Source organism: Anser anser (assembly GCF_964211835.1).
Source record: "Anser anser genome assembly, chromosome: 3".
Lineage (NCBI taxonomy): Eukaryota > Metazoa > Chordata > Aves > Anseriformes > Anatidae > Anser > Anser anser.
The window spans coordinates 43368660-43394023 of record NC_139722.1 but is presented as its reverse complement, the minus strand read 5'-3'; the positions used below and the strand labels follow the sequence as shown (position 1 = coordinate 43394023).

Genomic DNA, 25364 nt, shown 5'->3' with positions numbered 1-25364 from the left:
CAAATGAAATAGACTGGCATTGTATTAGAGGAATAGAAAGTGAAAACTGAGACAAAAAAAGATTGGGCAGAATCATACATTAATACGATGGAAAGATTTACATCCCCACACAAAGGGTATTTTCTTAAATGTTTTAATATTCAAGATCTGTCAGATAGTAAACCAAGTTCCTTTGCCTCAGAAACCAGAATTCCTAATTCCTGCAATGGTGTATTTTGTCCATGCTTCACAGAGGGAGTGAATCGATTTGGATCTTGCATTCTCTACAGTTAGCCAAGATGCATAAGAGATGCTCTGCATGTAAGTGCTCTGTGTTCCTGTTAGTACTGCACTGTCAGTAGTAGTAAAGCTCTGTGTGTTGAACAGGCACAGCTGGCCCAGAGCAGAAAAATGGTCATCTTTTTTTTTTTAATATATATTTCAATTCCTGACAGAGTGCTTATCAGAAATATTATCACAATTGTCTCAGTTTCCCTTACAGCAAGCCCAAAAGGCACTAACAATTTTCTGCTGTTCTCCAATTCTCTGCTGAATAAAGAATCAAAACAACGATGAATATGAAGAAAGAATAAATGTGCTAAAATATTGTAACCTTTGGAAGTAGCTGGCACGGGAGGCAAAGAGTAGTTTAAATGCTTTATTAAGAACATGCTCAGAAAACAGCTCTTTTAGTAGTTATTTTAAATATGCACATGCATGCCCACATTAAGCACACTCTTAGGGCTGTAGACTCACTGGGGAGCTGTAAACCCAGACTAGGATTTGCATCCTGCTTTTCAAGCCACATGGCCCTTTCCTTGAGGGTAGGGTGCAGAGGGAATGAATGCCCATGAGATACCTTCATTCACATAATGTGTTAATTATCTTTCCCAAGAAAACACCAATGTTTTCTCTTGTATGTCTGCAATCCCACTGAAATTGCTTTTCAGTCCTATGAGGAATGGGACTGTCTGCCTCACCTTATTGACTGAAAAGGAGACATCTTCCATCTTCATTGAGTCAAGGGTAAGTTCCAAAGTCTACCTGCTGAAAAACTGCAGCCATGCACCCAGACAAGCACACCTCAGTGGCTGTTGGTTTAGCTGGTTTCACCTGCTGGTGTAAAATACAAGAACAGCAACTGCTTTTAACCACACATGGAATTATAGATCAAAACCATTAACTAGAACAGCCCAAGGAGATGATGACTGAAATAAATATGGGGCATCTGAGTTTCTGAAGAACATTATACTGTCATGTGGAATACAGCAGTACTGAAATTGCTGAGTGGAAGCAGGCAAGAGTTACTGGCAACATGGACCCTCTACTCTCTTTGATTCTTTAAGATGAAGGAAAACGAATATTCTTTCCACTATGCGATCTTAAAAAATCCTTCAGTTTTCTCTAAACTAGAAACAAGCCATGCTTATAAAACCTGAATGTACTCCAGTTAGAAACATTAAAATTTGTCTGCATTATTGCAAAAAGGATTTGCCACTGCTCGTGACTGCTGGCATTTAATTCTCCGAGGCAGCTACCTTTTGGATTTTACATGTTAATCCTATCACTGCATGAATCCCATCATGTTTATACTTCCCTGTTTTGAGTTTTAACTGCAGAGTAAAGGATTGAATACAGAGCATCTGTTTTAAACAGCATGCAAGAGCATCTGTTATAAATAATATTGCAACATAAATGGAAGTCTTAGGAAAATGCTAAATTGGAAATATCGGTTTGGTGGGCTGGTAAGAGGAAGAAGACGAAGGAGTGTTTAGAGCATCCCTTTCAAAACTGTTCCATGGTCTCCCCTGCCTTTCATCTTTCCATGGTTTTGTGTCAATGCTACATCAAACAGCTCAGTGTAAATTAAATGGAAGAATTGCACAAGCCACTTAAGGCATTCTTTATCAGTGTGCTGATCACTTGTGCTACTCTGAACGTACTGGCCACATTACATATCAGACACTCAAGCTTGCTGTTGGTCTGTGAGTCATTAACAACCTTCTGGAGGGTTTCCGTGTGGTCAACAGGGTGCTGAGAGGGATAGAGATAGGGTTATGAAGTTTGGCAAAATGATTTGGAGGTCATGTCTCAGTTTCAGACATAAGGGAAATACCCTCTGAAGGAAGTACCTTCAGTGATATCACCTGGTCTAATAACCCTAATATTTACTAAAATTATTTTGCTTATGTCCCCTGACAATCATATCTAGAGTACCTCTAATATCTCATGCTTTGTGATTCTAGAAAATGAGATACAGGTAGGTGCTTTTCAGAAATATACCTGTATCTTTTAAAATTGATTTTCCCTATGGACTGATTTTCAGGATAAGTTAATCTCAGCACTCCCATTTGACAGTGTAACTCATCAGCCTTTTGTCCTCCCACTCACTCATTTGCTGAAGTAGTCAGAGATGTCTCTAGTATATGGCTAATTCCTTCCTACTACCAGTTAGTGACGATTTGTCATGTGAATCTGCCGGGAGGCTTGGGAAATGTTTCGTGCATGTTTTTCCCAACAATTTTCTGTACGTTTCAAAGAGTGAAATGTACACTTGGACTATGACTCCACCTAATAAATGATTAGCAAGACTACATGACCAGCCCACACTAAGTGACTGTATCACTTTTTATGCTGTTCTTGTAGAATAGGGTTTTGATCTCAGTAGTCTACTCAATTCCATGGGTTTGTAATAGCTATAGAAAACATTGGTATAAAGATGCACCAGATATTCCCTTACTCTACGCGACATAAATAAAATAGTGATGCATCGACCATAACTAGTGAACAGAAATACGTGAATGGAATGAATGGGCAGAATTTTTTGTATTTTGTTTTAAAATCATCTGGTCTAGAAGAATGTTTGCTTTCCTTTATAGAAGAGAAAGCTGGCTTGAATATTATGGCAGACGCAAAAAATTGAAGACCCATTGCCCCATTTGGCAAAAATATAACTTTAGTACATTGCCTCTGAATCATTTCCATACTGTTTGCACCAGTGTATTGTCAGTGTACACAAGCTGAATTTTCCAGTACAGTGCAATCTAATGCAGACTGGTTCTGTAGCTTGGAATAGAATCTGAGCATGAGCAATCCATTGACTCATTATGCCATGATCAGGCCAGATGTCTATATAATACTAAACATCAGCAACCACCACAATGATATATGAAGAAAAAAGATATGCTTTAGCCATTGCAAAGTCAAACCCATTTCTATTTGCTTTGTCTCCTCTCTGTTTTCTGGTGCCTATTATTTAGAATGAGAAACCTGCTAAAGTAGGACTTTTGCCATGTTCTGGATAGTTCCTTGCTTGCATTTATACACTTTGTAAGGAAGCAAATTATAGAAATAGCTGTCTACCATCAGGTGGTGAAGAGAAGGGTAGTTCAGGTAAGCCATATCACTGAGCAGACACTTCTCTTGAACTTCAGTGTTTATGTACCCCTCAAAGTGGGATGTGACTGCCTGAAATAACAGTGGCAATATACTTTCTGTTAAGAGTGTAAGTATATATATATTTATATATATCAACCTATATGATTTATTGCATTTAGTAGTCTTAAGGAGTTTAATTTTTCAAGAAATTAGATGGGATGGAGAAAAATAAAGCAATAGCTGCTGTGACATCCCATCTTCACCCCATTTCCTCAAGAAATGTATCAGACAAATTGCTGACAGTTTGCTAACATAAACACCTACTCTCCTTGTCCCACTCCTTCCACCCCTGAAGGATATTTTATGGGACTGAGTGGATTTCCTGGCAGCGTGGCTGCTAAATACATGTTAGAAACTTACTCTCTTGCCTGTCACAAGATTATTATTGGTATCAGTTATGGTTATTTTTAAAGTCCCTAGTAAACAGGCAGAATAATCTGCTTTGACTTGTTCTCACCTTCTCCATTTAACATAGACATTGTTTCACAGGAGGAATCAGGGCACTTTTAAATGATATTTAACAAACAATATTTCTTACCCACAGGACCAGCATCCTGTTCAGAAACAGCTGTATTCCTATTTTCACCCTGTATTAAGTTGGTGCTTTCTGAGGACACAAGTCTACTTGAGACCAGGGCACAGATCCAAACAAAGCAGTGCAGTTAATGCACATTCTAGCATGATTTTGGTCCATGTCTGGTATCAGTTTCTCAGACTTCCCAAACACAGTTTGGAAAGATGTAGAGGCCAGGGAGTGTTTCCCTCAAGCATTTTGAATGAATCTATCCTGTTTTGTGGAAAGAAAATGTAGCTGAACAGTTGCAAGTTTTGCTTTGGCACATGCCTCTGGGACAGCATTCTCTTTCTAGTGCAGGCAACAGAGGTTTGGGTTGACTCGTTAGAAGAGAATTGGCCACAATCCATGCTGTAAAGCCTGAATTTTACACCAAGGAGTCAAAACAGTTTAAGCTGTAAAGCCCTCTGGAGAAGAGAGAATCTCAGTATGTGTGGTTCTGCAAAATGACTCTTTTAGATGCAGTCTGGACAGAATAGGTGTAAGTGAAGCTTAAATCACCTACTGAGCAGGATATATTTGGAATTAGCTTTTTTTTTTTTTTTTCAGTTACCCCTAACTGTGAGGATGGAAAGAACCAGCATTGTGGGACTCAGTGAACACACACTTGCCTCTCAAGCCTGTTACCCACCTTGCAGTGTAGAAGCTACCGCAGGTAAGGGAGCAGTGGCTTGTTTAGTCAAGCAGTACTCCTACTGACAGTATGGAAACAATTGGCCTAACCCTCCTGGCTGAGCAATTCACTATAGTAAAGATTTAGTTACTGTCATTCATTAACAGGCAGACGAGTTGCAGATCAGACAGTTACGGGGAATGTAGATTCACATGGAGCTCAGTGGAAATAGAAACTATCACTTTGACAGCAGGCCAGCAAAGGGAAAGGAAAAAATGGTAAGGTTATAGTGGGAATAAAAAATAAAATAATAATAATAAAAAAAAAACAACACCAAAACCAACCAACCACCACCACCACCAACAAAACAGCACTTGAGTTTGAAGAAGCAGCAAGAAGGTAAAGGAGGGGAGAAAGAAACAGAAGACTTTTCCACCATATCCATTCCTTGCCCCAGTTCAGCTTGTTAAAACATGCATGAAAAAGTATTACCTTGTAATGATTGTGCCTTACTCCTAATTGAAATCTATAATCCCATTACAAATACATCCGGACACATTTAATCAAACCATATCCTGTTGTGCAAATTGAGATCCAAGTTCATAGCTCATTTCTAAGCAAATTACACACAGTGTGAGAGTCCAGGCACTGAATTAGGCATCTAGCAGCAAATGCTGCCAGCTCCTTCAGGTTATCTGAGAAACTGGGTTGCTGCTGTTTGCAATTTCTAAAGCATAGCAGGATAGCTCATTTTCCAGGCTGCCTTGGATTTCCAGTTAGCCTACCTCATGGGGATATTTTGTCTTCTGTGATATTCTGCTGGTGGAGGGAAGCTTAAATATACTTTCTTTAAGACTTTCTTGAAAACTGGCAGGCTTTTTCATCAAAATTGAAGGCAAGGCTGCTCAAGTAGAACATCGCTTAGTCTGCTGACCATTAGTTTGCAGACTTGAAAATTGAACTGGAAATAAGTATATTTTAAAAGTATTCTGATAAATGTACAGAATAGCAGCTCTGACTTTCTTTCCTGTGCCAAGTTCCACTTTTCAATGTAAGGTCTGAATTTTTCCATTACAGATTTTGTAAGCAAGACACTTAAAAATTCAACTTTAAGATTACCTACTGATTGCATGTTTTGCTCTTTCACCTTTCCCTGCCACTTACTCCCCTAAATACCAGCACCTCCACCTTCCTCTACTTCTTAAAATATCCACACAAATATGATAATTTTTCTTGAAAGTGAGTCTATTATCCATGGTTCCATAACGTCCCAATGTTGGACTCTAGGTGGCAGCATATGTGAGTGAATATTAGACGTTTGTGCTAAACTACTGATTTCAACCATGTCTCAACTGATAGTCATTATAGACTAGTCTTCCCTAATAGCACTTCTTTTTTCTCATCTTACTGTTTATTTTCATCCTATAAAACCTATTAATGTACTTAACCTACAAGTATTGAAAGAATTCAGATTAGCACGTTAACATGCCAATGATGGTTCAGGGCAGACTCCTGTGCTTTACTATAACTTGAGGCACAGATGAGGAAGAACTCCACAGGGCTCTGAGCTATCCTAGTCAAGAACAGAATAGACAATTTTTGGATAGAAGATGTGCATTTTTACTGCTGTCATGGAAGGTAATGTGCATCTCTGTGCCTTGGCTCTTGAGTAGCTGCCTATGCTGTAACAGATGATGCCTTGTTTGGGTAATAAAAGGCTGGGGGCATATATATGCAAGTCTTTTCCACCACCAAAACTAGTACTCAGGGGCTTTTATATCTGTCCCTGTTTAAGCATACTGAAAATGAAGGGAGGATAGAGAGTATCTGTGGAGTATTTTCTTGCACACTTTAAGCCACATCCTGATGTCAGGTTGGACAGATGAACATAGATCTATAAAGGATTAAGTTGATCGGCACTGCAGAAACAGGGATCTCATTCTGTGTTTTTCCTTTCCTCCCTGTCTGCAAATATTTTTGGGGGGGATGAAAAGAAAGTCTCCATTTCTTTGCATTTCTCACTAACTATCTGCCTAATCTGATGTAGATCCAGGTTTGACTAATGAAAATAGTACTTTAGGTATCAGCAGCTAACAAACAAGGCTAGAAACATTTCTAAAGATACATGCTGAAACCAGCACAGTAGCAATGTATTTTGCTTGGAGTCCATGTCCTTCTGCCTGTGTATGGTTGATAGCTAGCCAGCAGCTAAGCACCCACCCAGTTGCTTGCTCACTCCTCTCCCGTAGGATCTAGAGGAATATCAGAGTAGTTCCAGAAGAGTACCAGTGAAAAAGGATAGATACCAGAATTATTATTATTATTATTTTTTTCTAAAATAATTTGAGCTGTATTATGAAAAAGACTCTTCTGTAGTACAGTCAAGGAATAACAAGGTGAAGCTGCTCCACAAGACAAAACAAGCCCAAAACAACAATGCAGAGAGACAGAATCCACTGACAGAGGCATAGGCTTGAGAAGTGCAGGGATGGTGACAGTAAGAGGACACGTTTACAGATCAGTGATTTTATATAGCTCAGATCAGTGATGATCTGAGCTATACGAAACAACCTGTCAAAATAAACCAGGAAGAAACTGTGCACAAACATACCTGCAGGGTGATTCAGGCAAGGAGCCTGACTGAAGTTCGTGGACCGATGGGCAGATGGTGCATGGTGGAGATTGGTCAAAGCAATTAGAACCTATTGGTGCATGGGGGGCCCTGGCAATTAATTAGATAATACAGACCTGCTAAAACTTAATTGGAATAGTAGTACAGTCTTAGCTTTGTTTATGTGGTATGTCCCTTTTGCCCTTGATGAATTTGGGTGTAATGGCATCTCTTTTAATGGGCTAAATGCAGCTACAGCTCCAATTATAGCCCTTTTGCCACAGGGCAAAGACATGGACAAGTCTGTGTTCTGATACAGTATAAACATGGCCACTCTCACTGCCTAGGTGAGTCTCTTGGGCTGTTGTTTCCTCTGATACTGTGTAGTGATTAAATTGCTTCTTTAAAACATTTGTAGAGATATTGCTTTAGGTATGGACAATTGGATTGCTGGGTGCAGTGAGAACAGCCCCAAAGTAGTTTTGCTGTAGCGATCTTGTCTTACAACACTACACAGCAGTAGTATTACGCTTCTGGCACCTAAGAAAAAAAAAAAAAAGGAAAAAAATGTGTAGATAGGACACCAGTCTGAACCTCTATCCACACATATATGCACAAACATAGAGCCACATAAAATAAAATAGATGATTAAATTTACTTGCTTGATGTTCCAGAATGGGCTCTGAGAAGGGAGTGAGCTTTATATGTGAGCAAAATCTGTTAGACTTTGATTATCTTTAGCTATCACTCCTGCTCACCTACCCCCACATCTATGTAAATAGAAAGTTATTCTCTGTAACCTATAAAATATGAAATAGAGCATATGCTAAAATTCACATTTTTCCTTAAAAAATTCATTTGCCTCAGGAGATACCTCTACTTCTCATTAATACCAATCAGGCAAAGACTTGAATAGTGCTGATAATTTTTTCCATCTGTTAGTATCTGTTTAGACTTTCCATTGTGATACTATTGCTTCTATAATTAGCCCATGTCTGGGTACCTGTAGATTTCCAGACTCAACTCTTCAGTATTCATATGCAGGAAGAACAACAAAACACAGCTTTTACCTATATATGCTTCAGTCTTATGCTCTGAGTAATAAGCAAGCAATCTGAGAAATTTTTCAATATCATCTAGCAGTGTGCTGCAGAATTGCATTTTCTTGTTATGTAGTATTTTCATTGTTGTCATTAGTGATGAGTCCAAGAGCTATAGAATGTTTGGATTTTATAGGGTTTATTTTGTATATGGAGCAGAGTCAATGTACTTTTATTTAAATATGTACAATATTGAATCTTATAAGGATGTTAAATATTTCCTATACACATATTTGAATAATAATAAAGAGAGGTCAAATGGGAAGGTTAACAAAAGTCATTTCTTGGGCTCATATACTTTGTTCAAAATATTACTTTTAAGCTCTAAAAATTGACGTGCATAAGGTAGAAGAAGATTTCAACTGATGCCTGACCAGCAGAATGCAAAACAGTGGACTGAATTCTGACTTAGCAAACAGATGTTCAAGGAAACAGTAAGAAACATAGGCATAATTTGGGTTAGATTCATGGGAAGAAGCTGGCCCAAAGGAGCAAACTAAATATGAGCTGTCGGTGCAATACTGTTAGGATTATTCCCATGACCAGTATTCCCATAATCATCCTCATTTATGTCAGAGCTTTACAGAGAGGTTGTGTATTTCACTTGTACTGATTTGCTCATACTTAGAGATAGGTATGGTGAGGTAGGTTTCAATGAAGTTGTAGTATAAGTGACTTACACTCTTTGGTAATATTTGGATGTGGGTCTCTGCTGCTCTTAATGAACTAAATGAAAAACCAAAATCTGAATTCCCTCAAGTTATGAAAATCAGATTTTTGTTCTACCTGAGGAAAGTCATAGGTATCTCCTTTCCTAAGAAAATAGGTTTTTATACAAAAGACCTCCTAAATAGATGTGCTTAGGCTAGCATTGCTTAGTCATCCTCAGTTTGTTTATGAAAGACCATCTATGCAGCCAGGAGCAACAAAAAAGTTATATTTATGTTGCCTCAATTATAAGCTGTGTTGTGTGGGCTAGATTTACCATCCTGAAACTGTTGGCTTGATACTTTGCTGTAGCATATAGCACACAAACACATAGATACTGTGATAATGGGCAAAGGTGCAAGAGCAATTATACAATGAACTAATTATGTAGAATAATTATATAGAATTTATTTATTTATATTTCCTTGAAAGCCACTGAAAGCACTTTCAATTATTTCTAAACACCAGTGTTGTTTCTAATGCTTTTTAGCTGGTAGAAAAATCATCAGAAAATTCTGGAGTAGATTTTTGTGTGAGAGCATTCATGTAAATGCAACAGAGGATCAAGAGAACAGTATGATACAAAACAAGAAAATGTAGTTTTTTATTGTCAAAATAATATTAACAAGATGAAAATGTGTGCTGTTGTATGTTGGAAGACAGAAACAAATGTCTATTCCTTTACAAAGGACCTTGTAGCTTTCTCCTCCATGCTTTTTGCACTTAGCCTAAGTGAATGTATTCCTGCCTACTCTGCAAGTGTATGGTTAGCACAAGGAAAAATTACTGATGGCACCATGCAGGGACATGAATACATCAAAATTCTGCAAGGTAGTTAAGGCCAGTAAAATATATGTATGGAAACATACACATCCTGGCGGCCAGGAGGGCCAACCGTGTCCTGGGGTGCATCAAGCACGGCATCGCTAGTAGGTCAAGGGAGGTGATTGTCCCGCTCTACTCTGCGCTGGTGCGGCCTCACCTCGAGTACTGTGTGCAGTTCTGGGCACCACAGTATAAAAAGGACATGAAACTGTTAGAGAGTGTACAGAGGAGGGCTACGAAGATGGTGAAAGGCCTGGAGGGGAAGACGTACGAGGAACGGCTGAGGTCACTGGGCCTGTTCAGCCTGGAGAAGAGGAGGCTGAGGGGAGACCTCATCACAGTCTACAACTTCCTTGTAAGGGGGTGTCGAGAGGCAGGAGACCTTTTCTCCATTAACACCAGTGACAGGACCCGCGGGAACGGGGTTAAGCTGAGGCAGGGGAAATTTAGGCTCGACATCAGGAGAGGGTTCTTCACAGAGAGGGTGGTTGCACACTGGAACAGGCTCCCCAGGGAAGTGGTCACTGCACCAAGCCTGTCTGAATTTAAGAAGAGATTGGACTGTGCACTTAGTCACATGGTCTGAACTATTGGGTAGACCTGTGCAGTATCAAGAGTTGGACTTGATGATCCTTAAGGGTCCCTTCCAACTCAGGATATTCTATGATTCTATGATTCTATGATATGTTCAAACATATTACTATGTTTCTTTCCACCCAAGCCCTAATGCTAGGCGAGCCTCAGAAAAAGCATGCCAGCCCCATCATGACAAAAAGTTCCTCATGGGAGAATTACAGTTTCTTTTGGCAGCCCATTTCCAGTGGCCATGCAAGTGCAGTTTTGAGATATCTCTTTTTCTCATCCCTATCCCTGGGCATATATCTAGTTTAAACCATAGGACAGGGACAACACTTTAAGCAAAGAATCACTATTCTCGAAAAATGGATGAAATGGAAAAATGGAAAAGGATTTTAATGTTAGTCTTTACTTTTTAAGCTGCCTCCAAACTGTTATTTTAGGGTTTCTCTTTGTCACAACAGTGACCAAAGCCCTAACAACAAACCTTATACCTCTACTGAGTGTCACAAAAGGCCATACTGAAAATTGGCTGAAAGAAATTTTACTTCTGCAACTCACAGTTCCCTTTGGCAGCCTTTCTCAAGAACCAGTCCCCCTGAAGTTCTGGTCTTTTTTTTTTTTTTTTTTTTTTTTCTTTCCCTCAGAAGGCCTAACCACAGCCATGTACATTAAGCCTAGGCTGGACCATAGGAGAGAAAACCTCTATTCAGCAATATGCTCTCATAAATATGATGCAATTCTCCATCAGTAGCACCAACTCTTAGCAGAGAGTACAGCACAGTCCCACCATAACTTCATCTCTGAGTTTGCTCTGTATATCTTCTCTAACACAAATGCTTGGATGATGCATATGCAAAAGACAGTGCTCCATCCAAAGATTCGGTGTTCCTCAGAGAGAAATGTTAGAGTCTGCTCATGGGTTTGTTTGTCAGCTGCTGACCAGATGCAATCAAACTTAACTCTGGACTTTCCCTTTCAGTCAAAATAACCCTAACCCAAAGCCTAAAATGAACCTTAGAAAAAAACATGGTAGTGAAGATGAAAAATTCCTGAATTATTTTTGCACCACTCAGTTCCTTTAACAACTCTCCAATGATTGAGAGAAACAGCCTAGAGCTTGAGTGGTACAGGAGAGGGTTCATTTGAAAAAAAGAGAAAAGAAAAAAAGAAAAAAAAAAAGAAAAAAGAAAAAAGAAAAAAAGAAAAAAAAAGAAAAAAAGAAAAAAAGAAAAAAAAAGAAAAAAAATAGGCTATATTTCTCCCTTGAGTAAATCCTTTACTGGGCAAGATGAAGTTGGGCAATGTCTAGGCTTAGTTTATAGTAAGGATTACACTTATGAATAAAATAACAGTCAAGAGAAAAAGACAGTGAAACTATGGAATAACTGTGCTTGGGCATCTGGAAAATCTAAGAAAAGGAACACCTGATATTTGAATTTTCATCTCAGGGATAAAAAGCCCTATATCAAGCCCTCTGATATGAGCAGCAGTCATGACTGGCCTCTTATTACAGATCCTTACGGTTCAAGATAAAAGAACCACAGAAGTCCAGTCACACTTAGGTCCTGGCCTCAGCAGAACCTTTGTGCCCAGTTCCCTGGTCCAAATGAAAGGTTCTCAGGGGACAAAATTCTTTTTACAATTTACCCTCACTTTTTCAGTCTGTTTGCAGCTCCATTTCAGCTGGAGCTCTAGGCTTTCTCTTTCCCCTAATTCTAATGGAATCCTAATCCAAATCCTTAACCTTAGCCTCGAGGCATATCCTGTGCTTTATACCCAGATTCCCAGACAAGGCAGAGCTGAGAAAACTTTCAGGGGATAATTCTTTTACCACCTTCTTCCCTTCCCCCTTTATTTTGGCTTTTCATTTGCAGCCCTACTACTACTAAAGCTCTATTTTTTTCTCTTTCTTAGACCTAACCCCTAACCATTGCAAGTGGCTCATGGTATTGGCTTTCTTGTAAGTCATACAACCCTACCAACTTCTGACCTTTTTGCCACCATTTCCACTCTCATTCCAGACACAGCTGTTTCCATATTGGAATTCTTGCACCAACCTGTCCCTTATTTTTCTGGAACTTTTCCAGAATCCTTAAAACCATTCTTCTGGTGTTTACCTTTCTCTATTTCCTTATTCTTACGGTCTTGGACACCTGTTCCATCACAGGTGCTATATGCTTGAGGACCATTCTGTCCTCAGCTCTTCCTTTCTTTTGGAGAGTCTTTTTATTAGCAGTGGAACTATGAGTTTTTTCTTCGTCTCAACTCCAACCATAAACCTAAGAACAGTTGGAGCTAATGGCAAGGAAATTCAGCCTGCATCTAGACAAATTTTTCTCAGTACAGAGATCTCTTTGCAGACCACACTTTGCTTTGGCAGCACCTTTCCAGACCCCTTCAACTGGAACTCTGTGTTTCTTATTTTTCTTTTATGTGTACCAATTTGTTAACCTACCTGACCACCTAGCCAGTGTGCATGCTCAGTTCCATTATGCAGTGCTCATAGGTGTGAATACTATGTTCATTGTTTCTTTCTACAGCCCCATCACAGACCAATCTGCAGGTGTTTTAAGTTTCTTTTAAACATGTTACTTGCATTTTAAATTTTAGCTCTGTTGGGTTATGTAGCATTGTGGGTCATTAATAGAACTGAATGATAAAGAAATATTTTAGGGAGAAACAGATTTATGTTTAAGGTGATATCTTTGCTTCTCAGGTAAAATTGCTTTCAAATTCCGTATGGGCTGCATACTGTAAGAAAGAAAGTCATGCACGTAAGCCCTGAAGAGCTCTAGATGGGCTCTTGAACTGATCAGTTGTGAAGGAAAGCATGCTGCAGCACTCAGTTATAAGAACTATCTTTGAGTTGTGGAAAGCCATGCTTTTTGAATAATAGTAGCACTACTTGCTACCTTGATATATAGGTAAAGAGGTAAGAAAATTTTTTTTTTTTCTTACAATAAAACACATGTTCTTTGCTTTTTCTCTCGTTCGTTATCTGCTTATGAGTGGTTTTCAAATGCTAAATTATTGATTAATAGCACTTTTCCTATGACTCCCAGGAAGTTAAATTCTCTAGGAAAGGCCAGACCTGTAAGGCTATTGGTACCAGAACCAAATGAAGTATTCATAAATCTGAATCTATGATATTTTAAAGTTGACTTGAGGGGATGAGTTTTTGATGGAATGTACTGTTGGCACTGTTGGCAGTGCTGGATGGCACTTGAAGAAATTTTCCCTTTCAATCATTAGATAAAATCAGTGTCAGGGATAAAATTCTGTTAAAATTTTACTGAAGGAAGGCTATAGATTCATTTGCGTTTGAGTCTTTAGTAACACCAATGAAAGTTTTGTTCAAAACTTACAAGAATATAGCAAATTAAACTATGGAATATTTTCCATTTTCCTGCCCCACTTTCACATTTCTCCCCTTCATATTCCTTCAAAATGTAATCTTCCTATCTGGAAGGGCAGTAGTCCACTCCATATTCTTAAGGAAGTCATCATTTCAGCAATGGTAAATTAATTGTCATTTCACCCATGTGTAAGTTTGCATAACTTGTTCAGATGCCTGCATGTTTTCATGGATGCTATTCCTCCCAGGTAGTGTTCCTGGCAGAGGGTATTATTTTGAGCAAGCATTTTTTTTTTTCTTTTCCCCTGAATTATGTAGGTCCTTGCAGACATTATACACTGTGTCTATTTTCTGAGCTATGATATGACAGAATTGATTTTCCTTGTTAGGAGGTTCAGGAAAATGCAGAAAAATGTTTCACCATCTACCTGAAGAAAGATAGTTCAGGCTGGCAAGCGACGTCTGGACTTTTCTAGTTGGAAACTGGGAATGCTGTGTATCTTTCCTCCCCATTGCATTTCCAAATCATCTTTTTAAATGAATATCAAATCTAACCTAACCTAAAACACATATAGGTTTCCTGCATTGTCTCAAAGATTTCCTTTGTTTGTAAACTGGATTAGATACTTGAGAAACAAGTAAGAAAATCTGAAACTTTCAGCAAGAGAACTTCTGCTGTGATACTTTAAATAGTTGTGATTTCATCACAAAAGAGATGTAACACAATAAATACTTGCTATATGCTGAATCATTGTTCAGGGAAGTAAACAACTGTGTATTGTTTCACCCTATAAAATGTTTCAACATTTTAATGAATATTCCATATCCCTGTCGCACATTCATTCACTTGATAACAAAGATTTACAGTATGAAATCCACTCAGTGCCTGGAGACAAAAACTTAAGCTGCTTTTGATTAGCAATGTTTGCACCCAGGAAAGCTCGCTTCTTTATTTTAATTTATTGGAGAATATTTTTAAAACGCTTTTTACACAGATTATTGTTATAATTTTAATTAAAGTGGCAAACATGTATTTCAACTTTCCCTGCATTCCATTTTGATCCTCAGCCTTTCCCAGAGATCAGTACATCTTCATACATTTGAATTACCTATATTCTGTCACTTCTGTTAATGCAAAAAGCTTAGTAATCAAAATTGATGTAAATTCTTCATTTTTAGCATAATACGGGGAATGATTGTTGCACTAATTATGTTCATATAGTAATATATACTGTGATATTCATTTCTGATGGCATGAAATATTAATTAGATCTTATTTGTAGAATTATAATTCCCACATAAGATGACTTGACTTCTTAAACAGTTTCAGATAATAAATGTTCAACAAAATGTGTGCATCTATTAAAAGTATATTTCTTCTTCAAAGGCTGTATTTGCAAGAACTTGTGTAGAGGATTATTTTTTTGACACAAGACTTTGCTGTAAATTCATATATTCTATTACTCAAGAGGTATGCGCGGTATGTTTCTATGACATGTATATATGATCATACATACCTTTGTGCAATGACAATGTCTTTTTTTTAATTATAGAATTATTCCACAGAAAATGTTCATGAATTACTTCTGTTACTGAAAAAGACTGCAGAATGGCCATAGAAAAGACCTTGCATAAATGTGTAGGAGCATTGTCTTCTAATGGTGTTAAGTTCTGCATGTACTTCTCTTAGGTTGAGTTACTACTCTTTAAATACGAAAGAAAGACCTCTGCTGTCTTTAAACCCAAACCTATCAAGAATCTATATAGTTTTCTATTTCCACAGTAACATACCTTATGCTTTTTAAATCTTTAATTTAATTGCAAATGCTCTTGCTCTTCTAGGAAATCTTCAAGTTTGTCAGTATCTCTCTTATTAATGTCCTGGGAGATAACCACAAAATCCACCACATGTCGTCAAAGCAGACCAGAAGACAGAAAGTCCCACAGCTTCTTTTTCCATACTGTGGATACAACCCTAAATGGTATAAATCTGTTTTGTAGCCATATCACATTGCCAACTCCTGGCTTTCACCCTTTTGGCTTTCACCCTTGGGATTTTCATATCATTTATCTTGCCCAGACTTATCCACCAGAGTGAGTAGTTTTGTATGTTTTTAATTGGATTTCCCCAGTTACATTAGGTACCTTTTTTTTTAGGAAATGAGGAAACTCATTTTGCTCCTTTTGGCTCAGATTTATAATCCCTCTAGGTCTCTTTGTGTCACGTCATCTAACTCGTTGGTTTTCACAGCTCCATTCAACAGGACTGTTTTCAAATTACTGTCCTGGTCACTCTATCTGCCTGAACATTCCCAAAGAGCTAACTGACTGATCTCCAATCAGGCTGTTTCCTCTCACTTCTGTTTAGGGTCTGTTAACCCACATGATAGCCATTTCTATGCTACTCAATTTGAATGATTTCTCAAACCAATTTCAAGATCGCTTTTTTCCCCATATCCTTGCTCATTTCCAAGTATGAATGAATCCATTCAATTTGCTGAAATCAGAAGCATGCCTCTGAATCAGTCTTACAATATGGACTGTGGACGGCACAGAGTACGTTTGAGTTTCATCACCTAAGATGTATTGGTATGCTCTGGTTTACATACCTGCTTTGCAATTTTGTATCAGACAGACACTAAAATGAGTGAAATAATAGAAACCAAAACCAGAAGGTAGCAAACAAGAATTTATTATCTTCATTATTAGTTTATGACCACAAATGATGACGAAATTGCTATTTTTTGCAGCACCAAAATGTCTTGTGTCCAGTATGCTGTGTATCTAGTATGCTATATGTTTATAGTTATTCTTGGATAATTAAAATATAAATGGAGAGGAAATAATATGATTTGCATAATAACATGAATGACATCATTGTTTTTTGTACATCTGTGAATGGTAATGGCTTTTTATTTATTATTTAAAAATCATTTTTTCCTGTCATTTAAATGAGACAAAGGTTGAATGTAAAATGATTCTTGTGCTCTTCAACTAGAACACTTACAACATAAAGACCTTTTTAGAAGGAAGAAAGATGTGGAAGGTTTATTTAACTGAATTATTTAAATCTTTTATCTGATTAATATTAATTGCTCATATTATTTTAATAGGATACATAGAAAGAAGTGAATAAAATCAGGTGAGATTTGAATAATAAAAGGTATCTGTCCTGTAAAGTCAAATTTTAATTAATCTGTTAGTGTACCAAGCTTTTCATGACAGTATTTTACAACTTATGAGTTACTTTTATCCAAAAGCCATATAGGCTGTTTTTCATCTGTATGTGCTCCAAATCTTCAACTCATCACTTGCTACTAGCATTCTTCAGTTTAATACCTGTGCTGGAGTGAAAAGCCTCAAAAAGCCCTGTTGTGCTAAACAATAATGTGGAAATGATATCAGATGATAATAAAGAAAAATCTTTTTTTATTATTTTATTTTTTATTTTTTATTTTTTATTTTTATTTTTCTTCTTTGGATGCAGGTTTTGGGTTCAGACCTGCTGCAAGGCTGTGTGGTGCCTTGTTGCCATGCAGACAGGAATTTTAGTGAAGATGGATCGCAATTACATTCAACTAGGCTGCCCATATTGCAGTTATCTACATGTGGAGTGTTTTCATTAACTACTCATTGGAAACACTCTGACTGAAATAAGCATCTTCTGCTATTTGATTTGTGCCTATGTATGTGTGTATGTGTGAATGTGTGATGATTACTGTGGTACTTAGAGGAGTGCCAGGATAGCATGTAGTCAAATTCATCTCAAGGAAATTATATCCTGTAAAAGAAATCAGTTTCTATAAAGCCCTTTAATTGTCAAATAGTCAGAGGGAAACCATCAAAACATCCATAGCAACCACTGTCAGGGTGGCTGACCATGTGAAAAAAGTCTGGAGTGAGCTCCGTTACTATGGATATATAAGAAATACATTCAGTAGTTCCTAGTTAGCTTCATTTCTTATATATCCCAGATCTTTGGTATACTGCTTATAGTTAAAGCACAGAGCCAGAACTTTGCTTCATCTGTCTCATTCATCAGCTACAAGACCAGTAAAAGACCACCAAAAAGGAGCTGCTGAGAATTCCCAGGGAGAAGGGAATTCTCCACCAGGAGAAGGTTATGTGCTACAGAAGGATATGGATGGGAATAAGATGAAAATCAAAGGTGTGTGATAGGCAGTAGTACAGTGAGGTCTCAAATGAAAATAAAATTAGATAGCTATATGGCACTGCAGGAGGACTGAGACATGTCTGCTGTACAGGTCTGTACTCTGCACCTGTGTAGTAGCAACCCAAGAATACTCCTCAGGTTCATACCGTGTACAGAGGAGCAAGCAGGTCTGCTTTTGATGCCAGATGGCTTATGAACACTGAAGAATCTGTCCTTTGTGAACTGAATTTACTAAGAAGTCATCCTACAGCCAGCCGCTTGCTGCAAATAACCTTACATAGGTCTCAGTCCTCTAGGATATGGAGAGTCTCACGGTTTTTACAAGGTGCTGTACAGGGACACTGGGCTTTTGTGTTATGAGGTGGCTGAAAAGTGCTGGTTGTTTTCATGATTTATATTTTCTCATTTCTGAGTTCAATGTGTGAAACTCTAATGCATTAACAATATTTATGGATGGTAATATAGAAGATTAATTCACTTGTAACGACCGCTGATGAGCTGTTTTTCCTTAGTGCTTCATTTTATTAAAAGATTTATGTACCTAACACTTTGCATTCTGTGGAGAAAACACAAGGACTTTATTCTCTACTTTATTATTCAATATGGGTATTAAGCTAGAGTGGTATTGAGGGGGGTGAGGCTTGGAAAGAGTTACAACAGGTTTTTATTCAGAAATGATAGACATGTACACGAAAATTCCTTTAACAGGACTTGGTACGTCACTTCTGCTCCTCTGGTATTTGAAGTTGATATGAGGAAAAGTTGCTTTCTGAGTATTCAAAAAATGCAGTTTGAAAACAGCTTGTTAAATATTAAAAATTACTACTGCTACTACATTTATATGTCACTTAAAGAAAGTCACAAATACTTCAAAGAATAAAATGTTAGGTGTGGTTTTACATGTTAAATATTTGCAAGAAAAGAGAACTTTCTAGTATGTGTGAAAAGTCTTGCAGAACCCACTAATTTCATTAATTTTACCACAAGTCCTCTCATAAATAGGAAGTATTCTGTTTACTTTTTTCTTAGGAGATAGAATGATTCTATTCTATATCTATTCTGTTCTGAATCATTCACAAATGAATCTATGATTCTATGCTTGATCCTATGATTCTGTTTCATCAGCCCAGGAAGGAAAAGAAAAATCCTAACAGGTCATCTACTTTCTATTAAAATAGATTCAGCTGCCCACTTTGTCCAGCTGATAAGAAGTGGCACTCTTCTATTAAGGTTTGCCCCTTTTTCCTCTTCTTTTGTAAATTCTGGCCAGCCTGTTCATATAATAGTATCCTGACTAAACCAGTTCATGCCAGAATATTTGTATCACTTCTCTTATGTTGAAAACTTTACGGAGCTGAAAGAATACCCAAATAAGTTGCAGCTCACGGTAAGAACACAGATACTGGCCAAACAAAGGACCAGCTAACTGGAGTCATGTTTGTGCTATCTAGTAGTGTATGACTGAAGAAGAAATTATTGTACACTGTTCCTTCTCTGTGCCTTCTCTCAATTGCTTGGGCTGGAAGCTTCCTGAGCTGCAAATTCCATCCAATTCAATGAGTTTCACAGCTACAGTGAGCCTAATATGCTGTAAATCTGGTATGTTGTAAAAGAAACTGGTTGCTGGGAGTTCTTGCAGAAAATTCAACTACAAAGGATGATTTGATAACCAAAAATATGGTTGGATTTCTGATCTTCTTTGCATAAGTTGGAGTAATGTTAATCAGGAGCACAAGACCAGTAAACAAAAATGCTTGCTCCTGCCTCACTTGCACTACATTTATCTTTTACATTGCTAAATGAATACATGCCAGACATCTGCTTGATAGTAAACGTTCAGCATGCTCTGCGCAGACAAATGTGGTGGTAATGGAACTGGCCTTTAATAAGTTATTAAAGTTACAGAAGTCAACTCTCTACTACTCCTCCCTAATCTGCCCTGAGAAGCCTGAAAAGGCATGCAGTTTAATAAAGGTTGCTCACTCATTTAGAGCTAACTCTAGATTTGAAGGGTGCTAGCTATTATGTTTCAGCACAAAGCCCACTCAGTTCAAACAGAAGAACAAGTCTCCTTGAGACTTCAAGTTTGTAAGGATAAAGATGCAGGTTCAGAGAACCTGAATTCCACTTCAGTTTCATTGTACAGTACTTCCTATTAGCTGCTTGTCTCTGAAGACCTACCAGCAGGAAACAGAAAGTGCTAGCAGGAGAACTCGAATATAATTTATATCACCTGATTTTGTGCTCATGCACATCCTAATACATGTAAGCTTTCAGAAGTCCTGAATGACATAAAAACCAAGTGAACAAAGTGGAAAATCGGTCATGGGAGAGGTACATGATAGGAGAAGGCTATCTCAGAGTTATGAGATTAAATACATGCTGCACTTGTTAAAAGATCATTTCTCCTGGGGAGAAGATAGCAGACAGAAAGTTTACTTCTGAAAGGAAGAAAGGAAGGCAGAAACATCATTAACAATCTATGTTTGTGATTTGTGAGTTGCTGGAGGCAAAAAGCAATATTTTTAAGGAAAGACATATGATGTGACAATTTTATGATAAAAAATGGAGTGAAGAGATAGAGAACAAATAATACATCTTGATTTTTTTCTAAAAGTTATATCTCAGGCTCTGTTTCTGTCACTAGTACTGATAAGTTTGGTGGTCATTGTTCAACAAAGGTTATTACTGTGGTTTCACTTACAGAACAAACAATATAATTGTTAAGCAAACTTAGAGAGAACACAAAAGGAAAGAAAAGAGAAAGGGCAAGGTCTTACCACTTCCTCTGTTCTGCACACCTTCAAACAAAGCAGTGACTGAAGATGAGGTATGGAAAAGTAACCCAACATTGTTTAACTTCTGGACATGAAAGATTTTCAGTGCTCCCAGCCACTAGTTTCAAAACAGGATCTCAGCTTCTCAGAGAAGGAGCATCAATGGCTCATCCCAACAGAGGAGCTGACTTGCTGCATTGCTGTTTTCAAAGTTTGGTGAATAATTTATTGATGTGTGCTTCTGTTTCACATCTGTACACACAAACAGGCAACATCGGTTTGAGAAAGGGTACTGACACGCTGAAGCAGGGATTTGTATGTATGACTGCTTGTTGCATTCAGTGAAACGTCTTTTGCCAGTGGGAGCTTCCTCTAACTGTGAGTACAATTTTCTGAGCTCGGATTAGATTCTGCCTTTGAAGAAAACACTATTCCTGGGCAATTCTTGGGTTCTCAGTACTTTGTGTTTTGTCACTCCCATGTAGTACTATTGTGTTTTCATACTACTGTGTTTTTTATAACCATTTATGCTTACTGTTTACTTTCTTCAAGTGTCTGAGATATGCTTTGTTTTGTTGTTTTGAGACAGGGACTGTGAAAGAAGTGAGAAAGTTTTGCACTTATTTATAGACCCTTAAGTTATATTGCAATTATTAGTTAACACTACAAATAGTAAAGGTTCAGAGTGTTGGCAGTTTCAAAGTCGTGCAAGTTTTAAACACTCATATAATAAATAATTATCTCGCATGTAACAACCTAACAAGTGTTTGCTGTAATCATAAATCGTTGTATCTTCATGTCTTCTTCTATTTTTTTCCATAATATCTGCCTCAAATGTAGAGATAGCAAGAGAAGTTATAGATCCACTAAATGATATGGAGAGACTGATTCTTGGTAGACCCTCACATAAATTTTTTGGACGTCTTATTACAGAGATTCACAGTTTCAAATGAATTTGTGGCATTTCCAGGAAGGTTCAACAAAATTTTCCTCTATCAGCTGCTGCTCAGCTGCTGCTACTGAGGTGATGTATCTCACAGGGAATTACTAAATTATTGGTCTATATGGAGAACCAAAGAGACTGAACATTGGCAATGCTGCTCCTCAGTGGAGAAACCTTGAAAACTCTTTCTCAGAAAAGAAATGTTCCAATTTATGTACATTTTGTTTTGCTTTTTGCCATCTAGTAAAATTACGTGAATAAAAAATTATGGAAAATACTTAGAGAAAGAAATTATCCAGCCTGCAGAAGAAAGATGTTGAAAAGGGGACTGAGAAGCCAGCATGTGGCTAGATTGCTAGTTACAATAGCAAAATCTCTCAATTAAAGACCTGATAAACAGAGGTTCATCAGAAGAAAAGAATTTTCTTTTATATTGTTTACCATGTGATGTAAGTAAAACAGTAGCAATAGTCAGTTTTGTGAGATTCATGCTGAGAAAAAGACTGTGATTAACAGCTGAACACTACGATCCTGAGAAAAAAATCAAACAACTTCAGACTGAAATACCAAACATACATACAAAAATGCAATGAATGCAAGAACTGAGCTGTATACAGAACTCCCATGATAAAGATGAAAAAAAAAAAAGAGATAATACCTTTTAAATATCTTGATGAAATAAAATAAATAAATAAGACACTGACATAGAGATTGTGTCTGAACAACAAGAGAGAAATTTGATGAGTTCTGTGACTCCAGACAAAAACTTCAGATCAAAACATGTTCTAAAAACTTGCACAGTTAAGAATTTTTCCTTTCCCACATAAATTTGGAGAAAGGAATCTCTATCAAAGGCTGAATCTTTTGTGGAGAGTGTGAATCCAGCTTAGTGGGGAGATTTATGAGAGAAGCAGCTTTATCGCTATAAAGATGTCTCCTACTGAATTTCAGGGAGAGCGCTGAAGTAAAATAGCCATCGGTTTGGAACAAGTGTATCAAGATAAAAGGAGACAAGAAATAAGACAAAGAAAGAATAACAGGGAAAATAACCATCATAGGTTAGTGTGCTGGAAAGAGCAACAAAACCAGGAAGAAGGACTAGCCTTTGGGCTATCATATGGAGGAGAGGGAAAACAAATCCAAGTCAAATCCTAAACTTCAGGTAGCCCCAGGACAAAAAGGTCACTAAGTACACCAACTTAAAAAGTGGAGCTTTATAACAACAGAAGTGTGTGTCTAGCAGATCTATAGGTTCTCAGTGCACAGACTTTGCTGCCAGCAATTCTACTGACATGTTTAAGGCCAGCTCGGTAGACTCCGGCTGGATTGTTCAGCCAGCTGTAGCATCATCTCAGCAATAATAAGTGGTGATGTTTGCTTAGAAAAATGCGATGAAGTGGTGTTGCTATTTATAAAGCACTGTTCTGTGGGCAAAGAAAGATATCAATGAGAATCTCTATACTAATAACAAAAAATCTGCTAGAGGCTGTTTTTTATTCAAATTTCTTTAGAATAGAAAATTCTGATATCTCAAAACCAAAAAAAATCTTCAAAATGTGGGTGTCAGCTATCTCAAATTATGCTGAAGCTTTTCTTTTAGAGATTAATATAAAAGGAAAATTAAATATCAAGCATTTTATATTTAGTATGCTTTTCTGTGGAAGAAAAAAGACTTTGGATCATAAAATACATGCATGTTTGTGTATTAATATATTTTTTTAATATGGTCTGCTCTTCACTGATGATAGTTTTTATACAACTGGTGATGACTAGCCTTCAGAGTGAAGTCTCCTCAGCTAAAGACCCATAATCTTTTTATTTTTTCACTTCTAGCGAAGAAGTGCTTTTAAAGTAACTTACTAAATTCCCTCTAGGGTTAAGGCAGGTGCCTTTAGAGATCTCTGCACTGTGAGTTCTTGATGATGATAGTTTAAGAATGAAAATTAGTTGGACAAAAGTGCTTCTTCAAACGTCTTCAGAGACATCTGCTTCCTTCCTTTCACTGCGTATTGTGCTAAGGCACTTAAACAGCATCACTATGTACCTAAAACTAAAGTCTAAATGACAAGCCTGAATTTGCTAAACTAGACTGCAGGCTAGTCCTAGAGTTTCATGAAAGTAAATGAATGAGTAAAGGAAAAATACTTTGCATTGGCAGAACCTGAGGAAAAACCTCACTGGGAGCTCACCCAGCGTAGCCACCGGATGATGTACATGGGAAGAAGACTGAATTTCCAGCTGGAGATACCGTTTTTTACTTACCAAAGTCTTTCACACAGGTAAAAAGTTCATGGCAAACCAGGCATCCTCAGTTTTGGAGCTTGCAGAACTATGTACTTGTCTGCAGTGATTTGTGACTTTGTCACAAGACTGATCCGTAATGCAGTTGACACTGCAGGTGATGGAGCATGGCAGAATTACGTCAGTAATATGAAAGTACCTGTCCTATGGAGCAGCTTGAGGTGCTACGTTTGTCACTGGGACTGTCTGTTCAAGCACATGATATACTTGACATGTCTGATTCACTTTGAAGAATTGAACTTCATCAAATGGTCTGTATTTTACAAACTAACACATTTCATCCTGCTAGATATGTTGAAGACTAAAAGTTGTTTTAAGGTATATCAGAGGTTCCTGGTCTACAGGATTGCAATCCAAGATGAGATCGCAAGCACAGAAGTAAGGTTACCTAAGGAAATGGTGGAAATTGTTTGACTGAAACATTATTTCTCTTGAAGAGGGTGAAGGAAAATGAATTCACCATTTCCCTGGTGTGTAGATTGTTAAAATGTAAGACTTTTTCCAATTTGAATGTGATTGGCTTTTTTTTTTTTCTTTCTTTCTGAGATTTGAGACATCTTTAGTAATCAGTATCATTCAGAAACACACACACAGCCTGAAATAGTCACCTGCCATCTGCATCCACCTTGTACCACAACAGTCAACTCAGACGGTGAGGATGCTAAGTCCTGTTCACAGCTGCCCAGTCCACAAAATAGTCCCTTCTTTGTCCTGCGTGTTTTGCACCTCCTAAGCACATTTTAGTGCATTAAAATGTACCCTGATAGAATGGTGTCAGTTTACTGAGCAATTTACCAAGTGCAATAGTGTTTCTTTATCATTATTTAGTATTCTGTTTATCTTTGCATCATTTGATATGATTTTATCAGCAGTAGTTTTATATTATTTCCATATCACTGAAGAAGATACTAATTAGTGTCAGCTGTATTGTCAGCCCCTCCAGAATTTCCACAGAAAGCAGACCTAGTCCAGTGTTTTTAAAGGTCTTTTTCACTGGAGTTTATAAATATATTGGAATTAATAAACTTTCTTTGTTCTGGTTTTGATGAGAGTTTTACAAAGGGATTTCTCAGAATCAGGAATGTGTAACAAAACTGAAGATTACAGATTTATCTTTCAGAATGAAAAATACAGATCTTAGGAATTTGGAAAGTCCCAGGGCAGATTACCCTTTTCTTGATTCAGCCTGCTGTGTTTTAACCCCAGAAGGGAGCTAAGCCCCATGCAGCCACTCACTCTCCTCAAAGTGGGATGGAGGAGGGAATCAGAAAGTTAAAAATGCCAGAACTCATGGGTTGAGATAAAGACAGTTTACTAGATAAAGCAAAAGCTATGTATGCAGCAAAGCAGAACAAGGAATTCCTTCACTACTTCCCATCTGCAGGCA

At 37.6% G+C, this 25364-nt stretch overlaps 1 long non-coding RNA gene across 1 annotated transcript in view; it reads left to right on the top strand.

Annotated features, from left to right (window-relative positions):
• The first annotated feature begins 4444 nt into the window (after nt 1–4444).
• Nucleotides 4445–25364, top strand: part of LOC310895938 — a 43189-nt gene continuing 22269 nt past the window's right edge. Inside the window, exons 1-2 of the long non-coding RNA XR_014581057.1 lie at nt 4445–4646; nt 21002–21111. This is a non-coding gene — a long non-coding RNA (uncharacterized lncRNA). The remainder of the gene's footprint in view (nt 4647–21001; nt 21112–25364) is intronic.